The sequence below is a fragment of the Nerophis lumbriciformis genome, linkage group LG23 (assembly GCF_033978685.3).
Source record: "Nerophis lumbriciformis linkage group LG23, RoL_Nlum_v2.1, whole genome shotgun sequence".
In the NCBI taxonomy this organism is placed as follows: Eukaryota; Metazoa; Chordata; class Actinopteri; order Syngnathiformes; family Syngnathidae; genus Nerophis; species Nerophis lumbriciformis.
The window spans coordinates 30,872,137-30,896,769 of record NC_084570.2 but is presented as its reverse complement, the minus strand read 5'-3'; the positions used below and the strand labels follow the sequence as shown (position 1 = coordinate 30,896,769).

General features: G+C 37.0%; 1 protein-coding gene across 7 annotated transcripts in view; it reads left to right on the top strand.

Annotated features, from left to right (window-relative positions):
* The first annotated feature begins 2,720 nt into the window (after positions 1-2,720).
* The window catches only part of inavab (innate immunity activator b), an 88,292-nt gene continuing 66,379 nt past the window's right edge, over positions 2,721-24,633 (top strand). For 4 of the 7 annotated variants that reach the window (XM_061984766.2, XM_061984768.2, XM_061984767.2 and 1 more), the window contains exons 1-2: positions 20,396-20,537; positions 24,353-24,557. The gene's annotated coding sequence lies outside the window, so the exon portion shown is untranslated. Of the gene's footprint in view, positions 2,737-5,065; positions 5,247-20,395; positions 20,538-24,352; positions 24,558-24,633 lie in introns of those variants that run through there. The other 3 variants (XM_061984765.1, XM_061984764.2, XM_061984763.1) reach the window with 3 other exon arrangements.

Here is a 24,633-nt window from a genome sequence, read left to right as displayed (position 1 = left end):
AGTCTGACCTAAGCCTTGATAAGTCTTTGTGATGAACATGTTTTTATATCATTTATCCTGTTAAGTAGGTTAGATATAATTATTGAATATGATAACAATTTTAAAATATTTTCCATATATTAGCCACACCTATTTATATTGTGAAATGAGTTATTTACACAGAAATGTTTATTTACATACCTTTGATTATTTCGAAACGGTGTCTGTAACACGGCAGTAAAACGGCAGATTAAACAAAACAGAAGTCATCGTCATGTACCCGCTAGCTGCGCAAACTAGCTCTCCAATCACCTAAAGAGACTCAATAACTTCTAAATCGTCTAGAAAAGATAGCCCATAGTAGCGTATTTTCCAGACTATAGAGCGCACCGATATTTAAGCCGCACCCACTAATTTAAAAAAAATAAAATGTTTCCATATATTAGCCGCACCTGACGATAAGTCGCAGATATATACATTGTGAAATTAGTTATATTACACAGGAATATTCTGTAAATGTTTATTTACACACCGCAATTGTTTCCAAACGGTGTCTGTAACAAAGCAGTAAAACGGCTGATCAAACAAAACAGAAGTCATCGTCATGGACCCGCTAGCTGCGCAAGCTAGCTCTCCAATCAGCTAAACAGACTTAATAACTCCACGGTGACGTTTTGGTGAATTTACTGAGGAATTTGTGAAACTGAAACAACACAAAAAGAATGCCATTGTAAGTTAATAATACTAACACAGACACTCGTAAACCTGTTAGCATATTAGCTAATGCTAACGATGCTAGATTGATTACATTACGATAGCACGTACAAATATGCATGAAAACACTCCTACAGACATCACACTTGGGACACTTTAGTAAGTAAAAATTGTTTTTGTTATATTGTAAAACTTACAAACATTGAATGGAGTGATAAATGAAGAATCCATAAGAGTAGAAATGCTATGGATGGCTGGAAGACGGAACGGCACTTGTACTTATTTTGTACTACTTTAAAAAGAAGGAAATACTATGAACATTCAAGCCGCAGCACCTGCAGTGAGTGAACTTGTCCAGAAGTTGCTAAACTATTTGCAATATGGCCGTTAGCGAAGAAGAATCCATAAATTAGCCGCACCGTTTTGTAAGCCGCAGGGTTCAAAGCGCAGGAAAAAGTAGCAACTGATAGTCTGGAATTTACGGCGCATTGTTTTGGTTTGAAACATGACTCTGTTTCACCAATCAAAGGAGGTCTGGCAGTCACATGACTAGGGTTGGGTATCGAGTATCGAGTATCGAGTATCGATTGGAACCGGGACTAACTTTCCGATTCTCCCGGAATCGTTCAAAAGTTTAAATTTCGATTCCTAGTTTCGATACCCAGTCCGCCGACCGGAAAAAAAGAATAAGTCCGCCGACCGGAAGAAGAAGCCGCTGAACACCAACGAAGAAGCGCCCACCGCCGGAAGTGTTAGCATAGCCGAGCCTATGTAGCCGAGCGAGTCAGTCAAGCATGGATAGCGGGCGTCGGCAATCGAAAGTGTGGCTTTATTTTACTAAAAAAAATGAAATATCGGCGAAATGTAACACGTGCGTCAAGACTGTTTCGTGCTTAGGAGGGTGCACGTCGAACATGATGAAGCACCTCCGAGTTCATGGAGTACAAATAAATGCGTGTCCCGTCTTCGACGCGCTGCGCCGACCGTCCTCCTCTGTCTCTTCCTCTGGCTTTGACGCCCAGCCTGGCACCTCGGTGACTGCACTGCAGTCCGAATATGGTAAGTAAAACAATATATATGCAATAAATAATGTGTTTTGCGCCAACGTTGAGGCAGCTAACAAATTAGCCCGCGTATTTTTTCATAGACAATTTACAACCTGCTAGCCAGGCTCCGCGATGTGCTCAGCGTACTCCATTCACCGTAGCGGCAATGGGGAAGATGTCGGTGCCACAGACGGAAGAGTGCCACAGTAAGGTCACTGCACACATAGTCAAAAAACTGCATCCCTTTTCAGAGGTGGAATCTCCAACATTTAGGTTAGTTAAGCAATAACGTTAGAGCTAAGCTAATTGATACTGGGCTAAACAGTAGCAGTTTGTTTATGTTTGCAGGGATATGGTGAAAACTCTCAACCCAAAATACATACCACCTTCCAGGGACTACCTGTCAAACACATTGATCCCGGCATGGTAAAAGAAGAATCGGAATCGAGAATCGTCAGGAATCGGAATCGAAACAAAGAATCGGAATCGGAATCGTTCGAATTCAAACGATACCCAACCCTACACATGACCGCACCTAAAACACTTTTTAAAAGTGACTTTTTTACAGCGCTGAAGAAAACGTCAGCGATTGTTTGTTTTTTTCAAGATGTAGTGGCTGCTGGTTGCACAAGCTCTTAAGTGTCCTCCTTTTGTGTTCTGGATGTTTCCTTCTTGTAGATGTGGAGGCTTCGGTCTCCCTGGACCGGACGTTGGCCGGGAGCTAGTGGGCAGCCTAGGACAGAGTCAGTTCTCTTGGTGGCTTTGTTGAAATGGTGTTTTTGTCTATGCACGGTGCAAATATGTACGCAATGTGGAGTGTTCATTGCTCCTTTTTTGTTTTTTTACTCTTGTAGCTGTAAATGTAGAAGTTGCATCATCTCTGCACTCTTTAAGGTCTTTTATGTCCTTTCATGTTTCCCTCTTGCCACATGGGATAAATGTTCATATTTCTGTTGGAAATGTTCACTCCACTTCCGACGAGAGAAAAGAGGTAGAGGTAAGTTGCAGATGTGTTTTATGTTTTGGTAGCACACACGCTAACAACATTAGCCCTGTTTGTCTCTCACACGCACACACATTGCAACTAGGCATGTCGTGCCAATACAATGAAAATAACTTGTCAGTAAATCACAAGTTACTTTCACTGAGTTACTCAAGTAATTATGTGGACGTTTACTTTTGACTTATACTTGAGTCATATTACCCTACGGCAGGGGTGTGCAATTTTTTTCCACTGAGGGGAAAAATCAAAGCATGCGGGAGCCATTTTGACATTTGTCATAGTCAAAACGCATACAACATGAAGATTTTTTAAAACTTCAGAGTCCATTAAGTTTGGTCCCAGGGACGCAGAAGAGTCTCAGTCATTAAAATGTTTAAAATAATTTATATATATTTTTTATTGTTTTTATATATCTCTACATCAACTTCAGATCGCTATCGATATAAATGTATTTTATTTATGATATGTTTTTGTCAAAACCCTTTTTTTGTGGCAAAAACACAAAATATGCAATCTTTTCCCCACATTTTTTTCCAAAGTGGAATATTTGATGTGAAGTATTTATTGGGGCCTTAAATAGGTCAATAATTCATCATTATTTGAATCATTTTTAAAATAAAAATCCCAACAAAATTCTTGAGGACCTAAAAGGGCCCCACTTATAAAAGAGTTAAATATAGTCATACATTAGTATAAGTTAAAGTACCAATGATTGTCACACACACAGTAGGTGTGGTGAAATTTGTCCTCTGCATTTGACCCATCCCCTTGTTCACCCCCTGGGAGGTGAGGGGAGCAGTGGGCAGCAGCGGTGCCGCGCCCGGGAATCATTTTTGGTGATTTTGTATGACAGTATTATTATTATTGTTGTTGTTGTTGTTAGTAGTAGTAGTAGTAGTATTGTTGTTATTGTTGTAGTTATCATTATTGTTATTATTGTTATTACTATTGTTGTTGTTGTTGTTATTAGTAGTAATAGTAGTATAGTTGTTATTATTATTTTATTGTTATTGTTTTTATTGTTGTTGTTATTATTATTATTAGTAGTAGTATTGTTGTTATTGTTTTTATTATTAGTAGTAGTGGTATTATCATTATTATTATCATTATTATTATTACTAGTTATTAAGTATCAGTAAAGTTATTACTAGTTCCTAGTTATTATTACTATTATTAGAAGTATTATTGTTGTTGTTATTATTATTATGATTATTATTATTAGTAGTAGTAGTAGTAGTAGTACTACGTGTTGTTATTGTTATTATTATTATTATTATTAGTAGTAGTAGTATCATATTATATCATTATTATTATTACTAGTATTAATTATCATTATAGTTATTACTAGTTCCTAGTTAATATTACTATTAGAAGATTAGAAGTAGTATTGTTGTTGTTATTATTATTATTAGTATTATTATTATAATTGTTATTATTAGTAGTACTATTGTTGTTATTATTATTGTTATTGATATGATTGTTATTATTGTTATTATTATTACTATTATTGTAATTGTTGTTATTGTTATTATAATTATTATTATTATTACTAAGACTGCTGACGTTGGCTGCTGGTCAGTGAATGACGCTGACGTGAACCTCATCTGCCCTCTAGTGGCCAGCTGTTGTTACTGCACTCCAATATTAAGACGAAAGCGAGAAGATTCAAATTAAGTTTTTGTTTCGTTATGACGTCATCACGTTATAACTATACTGCAGTTGATTCACTAATGAATCGATACGTGGATTCTGAAAATGTTGTATCTTAGTATATTGTACCAAAGTATCCTATTTAATAATCTATCGCTTTGTTGTTATTTGCTTTGACAAAATAGTGTAGTTTACAAAAGTGATGAGATTTTCTAGAAAATAAACACGCCGCGCGTGGCATTCAATTACATAATTTTAGCTCGTAGTTTAAAGCTTTAACGCTCAATAATGGCGACGATAATGATAAATCATCATTGCTGACTAACATCCAAATAACGAGAGTAACAAAATCAACCAATCAAAGAACAGCACTATTTTTAAAGAGAAACGACCATACTGTAAGTACTGTACATCACAGCCCAGAGACATCATGCTTTCACCGAGTAAATTATTTCAACGGATATTGAACCTAACGTGTTTATTTTTCCAACGTTATTCCTCAGTATGGTGACCAAAATCAATCTCTATTGATCATTCATAACACAGTTTGACACATTAGCGCTCCCTTTTACGACAGACCGTGAACGTGTCACACATCCAGCGCGACCCCGCCCCCCCCCCCCTCCCACTCCCCCCCTTCAGGAAAGAAAAAAGTTTACTTTTGGGAGTAAAACTACCTGCCAGCGGTTGTATTTTAACTTTAAATCTGCTATCGGACCCCCGGAGCGTGTCGGAAAGACTCGGTTCATGTTTGCCCAGGAGCATTCAGTTGGAATGTGGGGAAAGTGAGAGGATGGAGAGCGAAGATTGCATGGAGGCAGTTAGCTTCGGATGCTAGCTCGCTAGCCTGCGAGGTAAGAGCCAAACTTTTGCGTTGCAGAGATTGTTTCTGCAGCATTCCCACTTTGTGCATGCTACTTTCTTCTTTTTGACTTTTGGGTTGGAAACACAAGAACGCCCCCAAGTTGATGCCCTTTTAAAAATCCCCCAGTTTTTGTTTTTTTAAAAGATGCTCCAAAAGCTGAGGCCCAACGTCTGTGCAGGTTGCAACTAACACAAACAACTCTTTATTTTGAGCACTCATATCACCGTGGAGCAATGTGCAAGCTACTTGAGATGTTTTTATGGATAAATGAGCACAGCAGCCCAACGTGGCTACCATCTGTACTGCACTGGTGTCAAACTCAAGGCCAGGGGGCCAAACCTGGCCCACCACGTTGTTTTATGTGGCCCGAAAAAGCCTGGAAATAATATGCATAAATAAAATGTTTTCTTACTAAATATATTTTTCTTTCCCTTTTGACATTAAAAATCACGTACTGAATATCTTTTAAAATTCGAGTCATACCAAAGACTATTAAAATGGGACCCATTACCTCCCTGCTTGACACTCAGCATCAAGGGTTGGAATTGGGGGTTAAATCACCAAAAATGATTCCCGGGTGCGGCCATAGCTGCTGCTCACTGCTCCCCTCACCTCCCAGGGGGTGATCAAGGGTGATGAGTCAAATGCAGAGAATAATTTCGCCACATCTAGTGTGTGTGACAATCATTGGTACTTTAACTTTAACTTAAAATTCAATATGATCAAAATATAATACTATCATGTATTCCATGAATTGATTAACGTGGACCCCAACTTAAACAAGTTGAAAAACGTATTGGTGTGTTACCATTTAGTGATCAATTGTACGGATTATGTACTGTACTGTGCAATCTACTAATAAAAGTTTCAATCAATCAAAATCCCAAAATATTTTACGCAAAAATAAAGATAAATACTGTACTTAAATATCTGCTTGACTTGTGATTTCAAAACAAATTATCGATCAAATTGTAGACTGTAAAATTGACAATAGATTTTACGATTTAGGTTTTTTACCGTTAAATCAACTTTGGTACTGTTTTTTCCCATATACAGTAAGACACTAAAACAAAAAAAACAAAACAAAAAAAACTTTAAAACAAGATTTTATGGTAAAAAAAACAACAACTGGCAGGCAGCTCTGTTGCTTGAATTTTACCGCTAAAACCAGTGGTGTTGTTTCTCCATTCCATTGTATTTATTCCATTTTCATAAAAGTGTAAAAAATATGTCATACATTTTATAATTTTTTTGCTTCAAGGACTTAAGTCTCCCGGTCAACTTCAGATCTATCTGTCAATTTTTCATATCTGTTTTTACGGTATGCACTTTTTTCATAGAAAACATTTATTTATACGGAAAACACACAAAATATGCAATAATTTCCCCCAAAACATATTTAAAGTGGAATATTTAATGTGAAGTAATTGGAGCCTTGAATATGTCAATAATTCATTACATTGATTTTTATTTAAAAAAAATTTTTTTTTTACAGTTTTAAAGAAAAAAACACCTGCATGGCAGATTTGTGTTATTAGAGTGTCATGTCCGTGTAATCATGTTTTGTCTTAGTCATGTTTTGTTTAGTTTCTGGCTTTTCACTCCCTTGTCTTGTTTGCATGATTACCCATTAGTTTCACCTGTTCCACGTTTGGACTCATTGTACACTCTTGTTTGTCACCATAGCAACCATTAGTTTTCACCTGTCACGTCACGCACCTGTTTCACGTTTTGAGTCACGCACCTGTTTTCGTTAATCATGTCTGTGTTATTTAAGCTTTTCATTTTCTGTTGTTCGTCCTGACGACATCCCCGTATTCATACCCATGTCACACTCTGTCCACCTCTGCGCACTTCATGTCCATGCCAAGTAAGTTTTGTTTATTATTGCCACAGTTAGTGTTTTTTGTTGTTCATAGTTTTTTGCCCCCGTGCAAGTCTTTTGTTTTCGTTAGTCAAGTTTGTACATCCGCCTTGAGCGCGCCTTTTGTTCCTTTGTTAGTGTAAAATAAATGATGTCTTCACCTTAACGCCATGTCTGGTCCAAATGTTCATTTGCACCTCGGGAGAACAAACCAAGCCAAAGTCCAAGTCGTGACATAGAGTCAACATTGCAACTTTTTGTCTTTAGATTTCACCTGTTTTGCATATCTTTTTAAAAATAATTTTTAAAAATTCAATATTATCAAAATATTCTTATGTATTCCAAAAATAATTTTTGTTAAAATAAAGATCCATCCATCTTCTTCCGCTTATCCGAGGTCGGGTCGCAGGGGCAGCAGCCTAAGCAGGGAAGCCCAGACTTCCCTCTCCCCAGCCACTTCCTCCAGCTCTTCTTGGGGGATCCCGAGGCGTTCCCAGGCCAGCCGAGCGACATGGTCTTCCCAACGTGTCCTGGGTCTTCCCCGTGGCCTCCTACCGGTCGGACGTGCCCTAAACACCTCCCTAGGGAGGCGTTCGGGTGGCATCCTGACTAGATGCCCGAACCACCTCATCTGGCTCCTCTCGATGTGGAGGAGCAGCGGCTTTACTTTGAGCTCCCCCCGGATGGCAGAGCTTCTCACCCTATCTCTAAGGGGGAAACTAAAATAAAGATAAATATCTTAAATATCTGCTTATGATTTCAAAACAAATGATCAATCAAATTGTAGACTGTTATTTGACAATAGATTTTACGGTTAAATTCCTCCGACTGAGTTTATTTTACTGTAAAATCAACTTTGGTACAGTTTTTTCCATATACTGTAAGACCCTAAAACATTAAAAAACAAACAAAAAACATTAAAACAACAAGATTTTACGTTAAAACTAAAAAAAACTGGCAGCTCTGTTGCTTGAATTTGACCGCTAAAAACATTAGTATTGTTTCTCCATTCCATTCCATTTATTAAATTTTCATAAAAGTGTTAAAAATAAGTCATACATTTTATTTTATTTTATTTTTTATTTTTTTGCTTCAAATACTTAAGTCTCCAGATCAACTTCAGATCTATCTGTCAATTTTTTCACGTCTGTTTTTACAGTAAGCACTTTTCTTCATAGAAAACATTTATTTATATGGCAATAATTTTCCCCAAAACATATTTAAAGTGGAATATTTAATGTGAAGTAATTGGAGCCTTGAATATGACAATAATTCATAACATTGATTTTGATTCATTTTTGGGGGGAGCAATGACAGTTTTAAAGAAAAAAAAACGCCTGCATGGCAGATTTGTGTTATTAGTCAACATTGCAACTTTTTGTCTTTAGATTTCACCTGTTTTGCATATATTTTTTGAAATTAGTTTAAAATTCTATATTATGAAAATATTATATTATCATGTATTCCAAAAATAATATTTTTTTAAATAAAGATAAATACTGTACTTAAATATCTGCTTGACTTCCATCCATCCATCCATTTTCTACCGCTTATTCCCTTCGGGGTCGCGGGGGGCGCTGGAGCCTATCTCAGCTACAATCGGGCGGAAGGCGGGGTACACCCTGGACAAGTCGCCACCTCATCGCAGGGCCAACACAGATAGACAGACAACATTCACACTCACATTCACACACTAGGGCCAATTTTAGTGTTACCAATCAACCTATCCCCAGGTGCATGTCTTTGGAGGTGGGAAGAAGCCGGAGTACCCGGAGGGAACCCACGCAGTCACGGGGAGGACATGCAAACTCCACACAGAAAGATCCGGAGCCCGGGATTGAACCCAAGACTACTTATGATTTCAAAATAAATTATCGATCAAATTGTAGACTGTAAAATTGACAATAGATTTTACAGTTCAATTTTGCCGACTTGAGTTTTTTACCATAAAATCAACTTTGGTACTGTTTTTTTCCCATACACAGTAAAACACTAAAACATAAAAACAAACAAACATTAAAACAAGAAGATTTTACCGTAAAAAACAAACTAGCAGCTCTGTTGCTTGAATTTTACCGCTAAAAACAGTGGTATTGTTTCTCCATTCCATTCCATTTATACCATTTTTTATATGCTGTAAAAAACAACAACACTGCTTTTACTGTAAAAACTTCCAGTTTTTAAAGTAATTTTTTATTATTTTTTTGCAGCTTATGTAAAAACATATATTGTTAATGTACTATATATATATATATATATGTATATATATATATATATATATATATGTATATATATGTTCATACATTACTCATTGTTAAAATCGACCCTCTGAGGGCAACCATAACTGCGTGTCCTCAATGAAAAGGAGTTTGACATCCCTGGTCTAATGTATACTTCATTTAATTGACTTTATACACCTTCTTTCCATCCCTGGCTGGCACGTGAAGGCTTCAATTCTCACTTATTTTTATTGTAGCAATATTGCATGAACAATTTGCAGTTATGAGGGGAAAAGAAGCAATGTGTTAAAGTTGCACCATAAAAGTAAACAAATGCAGAGAAGTAGAGTTTGCAACATCCTCTTTCTGTGGAAAACAACACTGTTGTAGCAGAAATTATATTTCAGAGGAACTATTAGATGTGTGACAGTTAACCAGATAATCTTAAATTTTAGACGCACACATCTAACCAGTATTTTTTAGTATTGTGCTTTGAAATATTCCCCAGTACACATTCCAATGTGTTGACCTGACGGTGAAAGGTCAGAGGTTGACTGGCCAGGACTGTCTCATCTTAGAAAAATGCATAAGTTGAAGAGTCAGCACACAAATCCAATCAAGCACCATTGTTGTACATTTCAAAAGGTGACTCTAGTGCAATAGCATCAAAAAGTTATCACTTCCATATTAAGTGAAATTACTTGTGAATCGCTTTTTTAATTGAAGAAAAAAAAATTATATGTGTAAATTGTTTTTTCAATTGAAGAAAATTAGTTGTTTTTTTTAAGAAAATTAGTTGGTTTTTTTTTACATTGGAATAGTTTTTTTAATTGAAAAAGGTAGTTTAGTTTTTACTTGCAAATACTTTTTTAAATTGAAGAAACCTTTTTTTTCCTTGCTAATCGTTTTTTTAATTGAACTTTTTTTTTAAACTTGCAAATTGTTTTTTTAATTGAAACAAATTTTTATTTTATTTACATTCGAATATTTTTTTTTAATTGAAAAAAATGTTGTTTTTTTACTTGCAAATAATGTTTTTAATTGAAGAAAATTGTTTTTTACTTGATAATTGTTTTTTAATTGAAGAAACTTATTTTTACACTTGCAAATAGTTGTTTTTTATTAAAAAAATGTTTTTTACATTCGAATAATTTTTTTATTGAAAAAAATGGTTTTATATTTGCAAATAGTTTTTTAATTGAAAGAAATTTGGTTTATTTTACATTAAAATCGTTTTTTTAATTGGAAAAAAATGTTGTTTTTTACTTAAATGTTTTTTTTTAAATTAAGAAAATAGTTTTTTTACTTGCATATGTTTTTTTATTGCAAAAAAATGTTTTTTTTACATTCAAATAGTTTTTTTAAATAAAAAAATGTTTTTTTTACTTGCGAATTGTTTTTTTAACTGAAGAAAAAACATTCTTTACTTGCAAATTGTTTTTTTAATTGAAGAAAATTGTTTTTACAATTGCCAATAGTTTTTCTTAGATTGAATAATTAGTTTTTTACATTCCAATAGTTTTTTTAATAGGAAAAAAAGTTTGTTACCTGCTTATCGTTTTCTTTAATGAAGAAATGTTTTTAAATTTTTTTTTACTTGTGTAAAGAAAAATATTTTTGTGTGTTTGTGGAGTTTTGCCAGTAATTCCACTCCATACTTGCTGGTCAAGTTGTTTCCATTACTAGTGTTTACGGCAGTGATGTGCGATACCGCTGATTTTCTTTCCGATCTGATACCCAGTAAAATTCAGGCTGATATCAGCGATACCAATCCGATACCGATACTTTGTGCAAATATACCTCGTGTGTGGTAAGATGTAAAAAAAAAAGCGTATTTCAAGTGTTGCTGCTCTTGTATAATCCTCTTCAAACGATAAAAAAATCACAAATGACGACATTCTGCACTGAATGCGTTATTTTATGTATTTTCATTTCTGCGTATAGGCAACAATTAAAAAAAAACTTACTGTTTTAAAATATCGAGTGACTCATTTTAATTGCTAACTTGTTCACACGCGCTCAGTGAGAGACAAGATTAATTTCAGGCCTTTTATTCTTCTCCTGTGGAGCCTGCAGGCAGCACGCTATCAGGTGGAGGTGGTATCCATGGACAGTTAGGGAGGGACTCTTTGTTTGCTTTCTTTGGCGTCTTAAAGCCGCAAATTGATGCAAGACGACGCCACACGCTGTAATGTAACAAAGTAGGCGGAGCTATGTGAAATGATGTGTTTATATCATAAAACTTGATTATTAGTGAGTATTCTAATGTTCTGTACTGGCATACACGTGTAAAAAGATGTCAATGCAAATAAATATGACTCTGAAATGATGTGTTTACATCATTAAACTTGATTATTATGGAGTATTCTAATGTTCTTAATTGGCATCCACATGTAAAAAGATGTCAATTTAAATAAATATGACTCTGAAATTATGTTTACATCATAAAACTTGATTAAGTTAAAGTTAAAGTTAAAGTACCAATGATTGTCACACACACACACTAGGTGTGGCGAAATTATTCTCTGCATTTGACCCATCACCCTTGATCACCCCCTGGGAGGTGAGGGGAGCAGTGGGCAGCAGCGGTGGCTGCGCCCGGGAATCATTTTTGGTGATTTAACCCCCAATTTCAACCCTTGATGCTGAGTGCCAAGCAGGGAGGTAATGGGTCCCATTTTTATAGTCTTTGGTATGACTCGGCCGGGATTTGAACTCCCAACCTACCGATCTCAGGACGGACACTCTAACCAATAGGCCACTGAGTAGGATTATTAGGGAGTATTCTAATGTTCTTTATTGGCATACACGTGTAAAAAGATGTCAATGCAAATAAATATGACTCTGAAATTATGTGTTTACATCATATAACTTGATTGTTAGGGAGTATTCTAATGTTCTTTATTGGCATACACGTGTAAAAAGATGTCAATTTAAATAAATATGACTCTGAAATTATGTTTACATCATAAAACTTGATTATTAGGGAGTATTCTAATGTTCTTTATTGGCATAAACGTGTAAAAAGATGTCAATGCAAATAAATATGACTGAAATGTTTACATCATAACATTTTATTATTAGGGAGTATTCTAATGTTTTTTATTGGCATACACGTGTAAAAAAATGTAAATGCAAATAAATATGACTCTGAAATTATGTGTTTACATCATAAAATTTGATTATTAGGGAGTATTTTAATGTTCTTTACTGGCATACACGTGTTAAAAGATTTCAATTTAAATGAATATGACTCTGATATGTGTTTTGTTGAGTTATAATAATTTGATTTATAGACACATTTTAGACACTCAAAGAAAAGTGATTCGGTAAAGTTTAGAGACTTGAGCATACGAGCAGCACACGGACGTCAGATTGATATTGCTGCAACTTGTTAGTGTCCTCGCTAACAAGCTAGCGGCTAATGTCCCTCCACAGTGCAGAGCCGCTTCTAAATCACTAATCCTCACCTCCTCGCAAATCAAATCAAACTTTATTTATGTAGCACTTTTCATACACAGGCAAGTGGGAAAAACACATAGTGTTGTTTCTTACAAATATCATTATCACTGGCAGTCTAGAGCCAAAGGAATACTTTATTTTTCCACTGTACAAGCCACACCCACTAAATTTAAAATAAGAAATTGTTCCCCATATATAAGCCACAGATATATACGTTGGGACATGAGTTGTATACACAGTTAATTGTTTCCAACTGTAACACGGCAGTAAAACGGCTGATCAAACAAAACAGAAGTCATCGTCATGGACCCACTAGCTGTGCAAGCTAGCTCTCCAATCAGCTAAACAGACTCAATAACTTATAAATTGTCCAGAAAATGAGAAGTTATTGAGTCTGTTTGAGTGCACCGATATTTAAGCTGCACCCACTAAATATTAGAAAATAAAATGTTTCCTTATAATATCCGCATCGGACTATAAGTCGCAGATTTATACGTTGTAAAAATATTCTGTAAATGTTCATTTACATACATTAATTGTTTCCAAACGGTGTCTGTAACACGGCAGTAAAACGGCTGATAAAACAAAACAGAAGTCATCGTCATGGACCCACTACTACAATCTGCTAAAAAGACTCAATAACTCCACGGTGACGTTTTGGTGAATTTACTGAGGAATTTGTGGAACTAAAACAATACAAAAAGAATGCCATTGTAAGTGAATAATACTAACACAGACACTCGTGAACCTGTTAGCATATTAGCTAATGCTAACTACGCTAACTTCATTATATTACAATAGCAAGTACAAATATACATGAAAACACTCCTTGCAGACATCACACATGGAATGGTTTAGTAAGTAAGAATTTTTTCGTTATATTGTAGAATGTACAAACGTTGGAGTGATGACTCCATACGAGTAGAAACGCTATGGACAAATAGTGGACGGCACTTCTACTTCCGGTTCAAAGCTTTAAACAGCAGGAATGAACATGTTTCTGCTTGTGTTTAACAAAAACTATTTGCATTATGGCCGTTAGCGAAGAAAAATCCATAAATTAGCCGCACCGTTTTATAAGCTGCAGGATTCAAAGCGTAAGAGCGGCTTATAGTCCGCAATTTACGGTAGCTGAAGGAGCTGTACTCATTTAGTAGGAGTAAGGATGAGCAACATAAATAACGACAGTCCAAAACGTTAAGTGGCTAATTGCACTTCCACTGGTCACCTAACGTCAGCGGCACCAGGAGTCTTCTGGTAAAAATGACGGGGGAATATTTGAGGAATTTGTTTAGGCAGCTGCCATCTCAGACACAAAGGCTTCTGTCTGCCTCCTTGGGGACTTCTGCTGAGGAAAAACCACCAACTGGTCCCACTGGACCAGTCTTGGACTAAAGGAGGTCTAGTCCACATCCTGACCTGGCTACACCAGATGAAACTATTGTTAAACCTTTAGTTAGACTTAGACTTAGACTTCCTTTTTATTGTCATTCAAATTTGAACTTTACAGCACAGATAAGAACGAAATTTCGTTACATAAGCTCATGGTAGTGCAGGATAAAAAAGCAATAAGGTGCATATAAATAAATATATATAAATAATATATAAATATATATATATATATATATATATATATATATATATATATATATAAAATAAATAAATATATATCCTGGATAGGAGGAAGAGGAGTCCTGATGATCTTTTCCACCGTCCTCACCACTCTCTGGAGAGACTTCCAGTCTGAGGCATTGCAGGCTCCAGTCCAGACAGAGATGCTGTTGGTCAGCAGACTCTCTATAGTGCCTCTGTAGAATGTGGTGAGGACGGGGGGGGGGGGGCTGTGCTCTTTTCATCCGACGCAAAAAGTGCATGTGCTGCTGAGCTCTTTTTACAAGAGCTCCGGTGTGTAGGGACCAGGGTATATTGTCAGTTATCTGCACCCCCAGGAACTTGGTGCTGCTTACTATCTCCACCGCTGTGCCGTTGATGTAGAGTGGAGCGTGGCTGGACTGGTGCTTCCTGAAGTCAACAATGATCTCCTTGGTCTTGTTGACATTCAGGACCAGGTTGTTGGTTCTGCACCAGTCAACCAGATGTTTCACCACAGTTTGTTTACTCTTAAACAGTACAGTAGTGTTCATCCAGTACCACCATAATGACAAAATTAAAGTACAGTAGTGTAGTAGACCTAAGTATTCATCAAGTACCACCATAATGACAACATTTAAGTACAGTAGACCTAAGTATTCATCAAGTACCACCATAATGACAACATTAAAGGACAGTAATGTAGTAGACCTAAGTATTCATCAAGTACCACCATAATGACAACATTAAAGTACAGTAGTGTAGTAGACCAAAGTATTCATCAAGTACCACCATAATGACAACATCAAAGTACAGTAGTGTAGTAGACCTAAGTATTTATCAAGTACCACCATAATGACAACATTAAAGTACAGTAGTGTAGTAGACCTAAGTATTCATCAAGTACCACCATAATGACAACATTAAAGTACACCTTGCAGCCCTAACTCTTCCGGGCTGCAATATACACCCCCCGCTACCACCAAACCCCGCCCGCCACAACCCCGCCCACCTCAACCGACGCACGGAGGGGGCGGGGTTTGGTGGTAGTGGGGGTGTATATTGCAGCCCAAAAGAGTTAGGGCTGCATGGGATTCTGGGTATTTGTTCTGTTGTGTTTATGTTGTTTTACGGTGCGGATGTTCTCCCGAAATGTGTTTGTCATTCTTGTTTGGTGTGGATTCACAGTGTGGCGCATATTTCTAACAGTGTTAAAGTTGTTTATACGGCCACCCTCAGTGTAACCTGTACTGCTGTTAAACAAGTATGCGTTGCATTCACGTTTGTGTGCGTACAGAAGCCGCACATATCTTGTGACTGGGCCGGCACGTTGTTAGAATGGATGAAAAGCGGACGTGGCGACAGCTCGTAGAGGACGTTAAAGGCAGTGCCTTTAAGGCACGCCCCCAAGACTGTGGTCCGGGTGGACTACGAGATATAAGGACTGATGAACACCTTTGTTCGATAATGAAGGTTGCCTCAGCTCAAAGCCTGAGCCCCGACATGAATGAACTAGCAGCCAAGAAAAGATGGCAGGTATCTGGTTTGGGCACATCAGATTAGATCAGTGTGTTGCAAAATGAGCAGTTTAAAGTCCTGAATGGTTGGTTTATTCATTGTTATTTTATTTTCAAATTTATTAGCGTGTGGAAAAAGTTAATGTTGATATTTACCTCAGAAGGCTGCAAGTAGAAAAGAGGCATTCAATTTTTATTTAAATTGTATTTGATATGCCACTGATATTTTTTAATTATTATCATTATTTGAAACTCGATTTTGCATGTCACTATAAATTTATATAAGACTTGCTTGTTCAATATTCAATGCAAAACTTGTTTGGGTCCCTATTGAAAGGTTAATTTGTTCAACATTGGCCCGCTTCTTTGTTCAGTTTAAAATTTTGGCCCACTCTGTATTTGACTTTGACACCCCTGTTTTACACACTGATGTCGCTTTTTGATGCAGTACTGCCTGAGGGATCAAAGGTCACGGGCTTAGCTGCTTACGTGCAGTGATTTCTCCAGATTCTCTGAACCTTTTGATGATATTACGTACCGTAGATGGTGACATCCCTAGATTCCTTGCAATAGCTGGTTGAGAAATGTTGTTCTTAAACTGTTGGACAATTTGCTCAGGCATTTGTTGACAAAGTGGTGACCCTCGCCCCATCCTTGTTTGTGAATGGCTGAGCATTTCATGGAAACTGCTCTTATACCCAATCATGGCACCCACCTGTTCTAGGGATGTCCCGATCCAGGTTTTTGCACTTCCGATCCGATACCGATATTGTTTTTGCACTTCCGATCCGATACCGATAGTGACCGATACCGATACTGACCGATACTGGCCTATCCAAGTATGTATTAAAGTTTAAAGTTATTTAGCCTACTTCGTTGTCAGAATCATGTTGAAAAGGGTTTTAGTACTCTTGATAACTAGCCAGCTGAATTAGGGGAGTTTGAATAATACACAATGGTTGGTAACAAGAAACTGACCTGTTTATTCAAGGATAAACACAAAATAGACAAAATTATACATGACAAACAGAAATGGCATCATTGAACTAGGGCTGGGCGATATGGCCTTTTTTTAATATTGCAATATTTTAAGGCCATATTGCGATACACGATATATATCTCGATATTTTGCCTCAGCCTTGAATGAACACTTGATGCATATAATCACAGCAGTATGATGATTCTATGTGTTTTGATTGATTGATTGAGACTTTTATTAGTAGGTTGCACAGTGAAGTACATATTCCATACAATTGACCACTAAATGGTAACACCCGAATAAGTTTTTCAACTTGTTTAAGTCGGGGTCCATTTAAATTGATTCATGATACAGATATATACTATCAGATATATACTATCATCATAATACAGTCATCACACAAGATAATCACATTGAATTATTTACATTATTTATAATCCAGGGTGTGGAGGGGGGCGCTGGATGTAAGTGTCAAAAAGACAGCCAAAAGAGTTTGATATGAGAATAAATCTAAAGTTAAAATATAGGGTAGAAATGCACCCAATTGCAGGAAATGTAGTCTTGATTTTCAAAATTTTCTTTCAAGGCTTGCATGTTTACATTAAAACATTCTTCTTCATACTGCATTAATATATGCTACTTTTAAACTTTCATGCAGAGAAGGAAATCACAACTAAAAAAATCACTAATTTTTTCAGACGGTGTTGTGGAAATTTTTGCCTTGCATTTTGATGGTGTGGACGTGTGGCACCGAATGGAGATAAGCGTCTCGACAGACGTTGCAATATTTGAACAATGATGACGAAAACTGTTTTCTCTGTCGTGTCCGTGTGTCGGAAATTGTTATGCGCTTATTTTTTTATTTGATTTTGTGCGGGGCATAGATTTGCCGTGCGCAGAGGACGTTTGAGCAGGCGCGCACCTTAGCGGCTGCGCTAGCATCACAGCTAACGTTAGCCATTCTGCTACCTCTATGACGTGACAGTATGTGACGTGTGTAAGAAGTTGCGCTTGCTGTCTGTGAGAAGGAGACAGAAGGAGTGAGAAGAGCCTGTAGTGTAATGCCAGCAGCTAAAAGCAACTGCGTGAGAATCCAGACTTGTGGATGTGTTGAAGGTGTGCTGGAAAATGCGGAACCTAAGTAGGGAGCAGCAGAAAAGTGGAATGTATTATTTGAATCTGTGCGTTGGAAAACACGGACCGGAGTTGTTTTTTAAACTGGATCGGCATTTTCCCATGCTTTGCCGATACGCATTTTTTGGCAAATATCGGCGGCCGATCCGATCCAAATATCGAATCGGGACATCCCTAACCTGTTCCCAATTAGCCTGTTCACCTGTGGGATGTTCCAAATAAGTGTTTGATGACCATTCCTCAACTTTCTCTGTCTTTTTTGCCACTTGTGCCAGCTTTTTTTAAACATGTTGCAGGCATCAAATTCCAAATGAGCTAATATTAAAAAAAAATAAAAAATTCCAGTTCGAACATTATCTTGTTTTTGCCGTCTATTCAATAGAATATAAGTTGAAAAGGATTTGCAAATCATTGTATTTAGCTTTTATTTACGATTTACACAACGTGACAACTTCACTGATTTTAGGGTTTGTATTATGAATATTTTTTACATGTAAACACTTGATGGTGGTCTACATAACATGTCATGGGGCTTCTTTGGTCCAAATGTTGCATAGATGATGTTTATGCCCACCATGCCTCCATGCTTTGATTTCACGTTTTCAAACTTAAAGGTGCCATATGTAATAATGTGGCCAGAAATGGTACTGCAATCACAGTCAAAATTCCTCAGTCCCCTCCCCCTGACTGAGGTTGCCAGATATGCAGCCGAATCCAGCTGGATGGACTGGGCTACTCCAAGGAACTTCAAACTTCCACTGCCTCTTACTAGGGGTTGAGGGGCTGGGACCATAATAGCTGAATAGACAAGCGTTTGGCAATAACAAATCTCTAACCAACACATTTTACACAGCAATGAGGCTATTTTCAGGAAGATGTACGTCATGCCTGTGTTCAATATCACAACAAATGGCAATCCTATGGTTATTGTCAGTACTATCAGAAAACAAAGACTAAAATCAACTACAACCAACGCTAGCAATGGTTATAAAGAGGAGACATTTACCAAGGTATGCCTATAGACTACTGTTTCAAACCTTTCAGATTGCCATATAACTTGGTACATGTAGTCCACAATATGCAAACACCAATGAGGAATTATTTCATCATGTGATTTGGCTGTCTCCATACCTTTCACATTGCCATGATGACAGCCGTGCTAATGTTGGAACTCATTTCCTCAGCGTATCAGCATATTGAGAAGGAAATAGGCAGTGACACTACCCATATCCACATATGATTTATTTGTCCAAAATATATGTTTCCTGTCAGTTGGATGACACATGGACATACAGGCTAACGGGCACATATTACCCCCGTTAGCCTGTATGTCCATGTGTCATTGACCGGGCTAGCATGCTCATCATTGGTTGCAGGAACATACTGTCTTTGTTAGACAAGATCATAGACTGTATTGGACAATATAGTTTACATACCAAATGTCCATTTCCATTTATTACAAGTAATACATGGAAGAAAACGTAAATGCCTGACTTAGCTATCAAGGAGGAAATTAGCAAGTTTGGCGTCGGATGAAAAAATCTTCTCCGCCTTCAATGGTCTCCATCTTTCAAAGTTTTGTTTCTGGCTTTGTGTCACACCCAGGCTCGGGTGAAGGTAATGTAACCTTTGCAAACCAGACTTTCAAATCAAGGATGGCAAGGCACGCAGTTGGTAACAGTTTACAAACATTTATTGAAATCCCAAAAAGTGTCAAAAGGTGAACAACGACAGAAAAAACAAAGCACCCACAATCTGTAATGTAATAAATAGAGGCAATATTAGTATCGTATATTATATATAGTACATTTATATTCTAAATACATTTCGAAGTTGCATGCTTTAAATAGGCCTATATAATTAATCAAAATAAGCATATTAAAAATAATCAAAAGATAAATCATTCATTATATCAAAATACATGTACTCATAGTCAAAGGTCAATAATCAAATATGTCAAAGTAAAGAATTAACTAATCATAACAGATTTAGCAAAATCAATTAGCATTCAACAAAACTCATTTAACCGGTTACAACACAACATAATCTCATCATCAAAATATTCACCTCAGTAGATGTTTGATGCATGGAGACCGAAACTCCTGCTCAGGACAGAGAACCTTCTCTGGCAGTGACCGACAGCAGACTGTCAGAAAAACAGCATCTTCCAACTTAAATAGCCCTTAGCCCCGCCCACTAGCTGGGACCAATTTGACAGGGGGAATTAAGAAAAGTTATTTTGTAAATTTCACCATAAATAACCATCACATGTCTAAAAAGTATTCACATGGTACTTTTGCATGTGTAGAGCAGTCATTTTTGTACACAGTATATTCAAGCTTAGACAACACAACTTTTAAATGTCCAGTGTCCTTCTGTAACACCCAGCATTTGAAGATCATGGTTCGACCCAAATTTGGCCTAATTAGTGAATGCAGGTGTGGTCACCTATATAAAGCCCTCAACCCCACCCTGACTCTTTTGGTCAATTGTTCAGAGCCATGGTGAGTGACAGGTAACAATTTGTTTGTTGAGCACATGCTTTTCACTGGCTAACAAGATTGAATGTTTGTGTCCATGTTGAGCTTCCCAACAAATGTGCACGGTTTGTGAGGAAGTCCAAAGGTCAAACAGTGACAGTGTGGGGTCAAACTGTCACACTTTGTCATGAATAATTTGAGAATGATGCCGAGGCCTTTTAGATTTACTAAGGTCTGACATGTTTAGTAACTTTACCAGAGGCAGTAGCTCGACAAAGATGGCGGTGCGTAACTGGCAATCTGGATGTGACACACTCACAGACTTTTTAATTGAGCGGGCGGGGCATCGAAACGAAAACAATAACATTTCGGGGCTGTAAATCTAATTTTTAAACGAGCATATCCCGGCTGAACTACTGTTATCAGCTATAGAGGTATTGGAAAATACCATGATTTATTAATGCCTTTTGACATATCAGGGCCATTTAATGATGACTTGGCATTAAATTATTCCATATGGCTCCTTTAAGCAGATCCTAAATACACAAAAATAAGTACCAATAGGTAAGAAAAATTGCTTTTGCATGACAGGTCCCCTTAAATCTATTTTTTTACACAACTCTGTCTCTCTGTTGTCAGCTAGCTAGCTAACAAGCGCATCTTTTTTTTTGTCCGACATTCGCTTGAAATGCTCCTGCATCACGGACGTACTGACAGGGTGAAAATCCAGGTCCGCTTTCACGTGTTCAGGATGAAATGTTTACATATGCTGGATCCACCTTCTCGCCCGTGATGGCCAAGAAGAGAAGAAAACACGCACAGCACTATCAACAATAAAAATATTAATAAATTGAGGAATGTTAAAAATGAACAATATCTGAAAAATTGTAGAAAAGTATTTTTAAATATGTAAAAATAAAATATAAATAATGAATACAAATAGTGAGTATTGCAATAGTAACACAAAACAAAATTGATAAAAAACAGAATCAAATTAAGAAACATAAGAAGTTCAAAATGATCAGTAAAACACCTGATTTAGTCAGTTTTAAAAGCTTTGTTCTTTGTTCTGATCCTTGGTAAAGATAAAAGTTTGGCGCCGAAGGACGTCAGGATCCACGAGAGTCGATACGGTAAAGCAGCTCAGATACATAAGAAGGCGCAAGGCCATTAGGACATTTAAAAAATATTAATAGCACTTTAAAATCCACCCTGAGACGCACAGCGATTTTAAAACTGGTGTAATGTGCTCCCACCCTCTGGTCCTCGTCAGCACGCGTAAAGCTGAGTTTTGTTATCATTGTAGACTTCTGATATTCTTTTTAGGAAGGCCAGAGGGCGTTACAAAAGTCTAAAGGACAGGAAATAAAAGCCTTAGCTTTATACATCAAGCCCAGATTTTTAGGAGTATGTTGGAGTTTAAAATCTTGTCATTTTGGTCCACATTGATCTTTGTGGCCTTAAGGACCTTTACCTAAAACCTCTGTAGCCATGATCCGAATGAGGACAAACAGTATAAAAATTGATCATGCAGGTATTTTTCATGATGGTGTCAGAGACTGAAGTCTCTAACGGATGGAAACAGTTGCTTTTTCCTTCCATGCTGCTTGTCATGTGAGATGTTCTTTACCATGTCTGGGACCTTCTTTTCTTCTTGTGTGTCTGGACTCAACATTCCTGGAAGTCCAGATGGAATATTGATATTAGGAGTGAATGTGAGACATGTGGTGAGAGACAGGTGCTGTTTGGCTGTCAATAAATCATGCAGACCAGACCCTAGACCCTGTTCTTGCCTCTCCATAGCGGAACTAACCAACTGGTCTTGTCACTGAAGGACTTGTCCACTCCTCTGGGAGATGTGGCCTGGAAATAAAATCTCCCATTTTTTTCACAAAAACATTAGATTTACCAATTTTGTAACAACTTTTTTAGAGAAACCATTGAATCATTCAAATCAAGTTTTTCTATTAATTGATCAAAAACTAGTCGTGTGAAATAAAAACTGCATGTCACTCTTGGCAAAATTCTAATGTAAATAATGTTGTTCTTTTAAGACCCAATATAAATTGTACTTTTTATGGAATAATTCTCAAAGAACTAAATGGGAAGCAATACTTCTGTCTAAATAAAATACTTCTGTTCACAAAAATGTAGCATTGTACATTGCATGCAAATAAATAATAATAATCTCCAACATTGAGATTCATAAAGTAAAACGTCTGTCTGTCTGTTTGTTATAAACGCAGGCTTTTTATTTCACACGTCTTAGCTGTGTGCAGAACGACCGATTTAGGAATCGTTCTCCGGTCTGCTGGCGGTATCATTATACATGGTATCATCATACAGTGTATCTTCATACATGGTATCATCGTACATGGTATCTTCATACGTGGTATTGTCATACGTGGTATTGTCATACGTGGTATCGTCATACATGGTATCATCATACATGGCATCTTCATACAGGGTATCGTCATACATTTTATCATCATACATGGTATCATACGTGGTATAGTCATACACGGTATCATACATGGTATAGTCATACGTGGTATATCATACATGTATCATCATAAGTGGTATAATCATACACTGTATCACACATGATATCATCATATGTGGTATCATCATACATAATATCATACATGGTATAATACATAATATCATCTTACATGGTATCATATGTTATCATTCATGGTATCTTCATACGTAGTATCGTCATACTTGGTATCATACGTGGTATCATTATACATGGTATCATCATACAAGGTATCATCATACAGGGTATTGTCATACATGGTATCACATGTTATCATCATACAAGGTATCGTCATACAGGGTATTGTCATACATGGTATCATACATGGTATCATACATGGTATCGTCATACATGATTTATCATAAATGATATCATCATACATGGTATCATCATACGTGGTATATCATACATGGTATAGTCATACACGGTATCATACATGGTATCATCATACGTGGTATGATCATACATGGTATGTCATACATGGTATCGTCATACATGGTATCATCATACATGGTATATCATACGTGGTATCATACATGGTATAACATACATGGTATCATCATACGTGGTATCATCATACATGGTATATCATACGTGGTATCATCATACATAGTATATGATACATGGTATCATCATATGTGGTATCATCATACATGGTATATCATACATGGTATCATCATATGTGGTATATCATACCATGTATGATGGTATATCATACCATGTATGATATACCATCATAATACATGGTATCATCATACGTGTTATCATCATACATGTTATGATCATACATGGTATCATCATACATGGTATCATCATAATAAAAAGTTGTATTGCAACACTGGACTGGAGGCTTCAGTATCAGACGCTGTAATAAGTTTGTTGTGCTGCTGACTTTTGTAAACAAACTTTGCAGTCATTTGTTGTACGCCTGTTGCTGCAAAACCAAACCACTGACAACACTTTTCTTTTCTTTGGAACAAACATCTCACTCCAGTTAGCGTTAGCATTAGCCATGTTTGGCTAGAAATAAGAGGGAGGGTGTAAACTAAGGAAGCTTCTGAGGGACAAAAAGTATGCCGGAGCAAGAATATAAAAAAATGGATGTCTTTATTTTTTAAATAGTCTGCAACAAAAAAGTCACATTCTGTATAAAATGGATCCATGGCCTGGTTTTGAAATATTTATTTGAATGATGGCTTTCTACAAGAAGGATATTAGACCTTAGTCCAGCACACTGTGGAGGAGAAGATGTTAGTGGAGAGTATAACAACTTCCTCAATATCTTGTGTTCTGTCTGTGTCCCATCGTCAGACCGTATCGCCCTGTTGTCTCCGCCCCCGAGGGAAGGTCTGTGAGTCAGCGCTGATAAGAGGCAGCATGAGTGCAAGCTGCTCACTGTGGATGACACACTTTCAAAGTTCTTGTGGCCACGCCCTTCTTGACTTCATTCCTCTGCACACACACGCACCAGCCAGGATCCTCACACACTGTTGGACTTTCAGCAAGTTGTCCTGAAGTGAGTACCTTGGATTGAAATCCTGCATTTTTCACCTGGATCTGTCACGGTTTCGGTTTCTGTTTCTACCCTCACT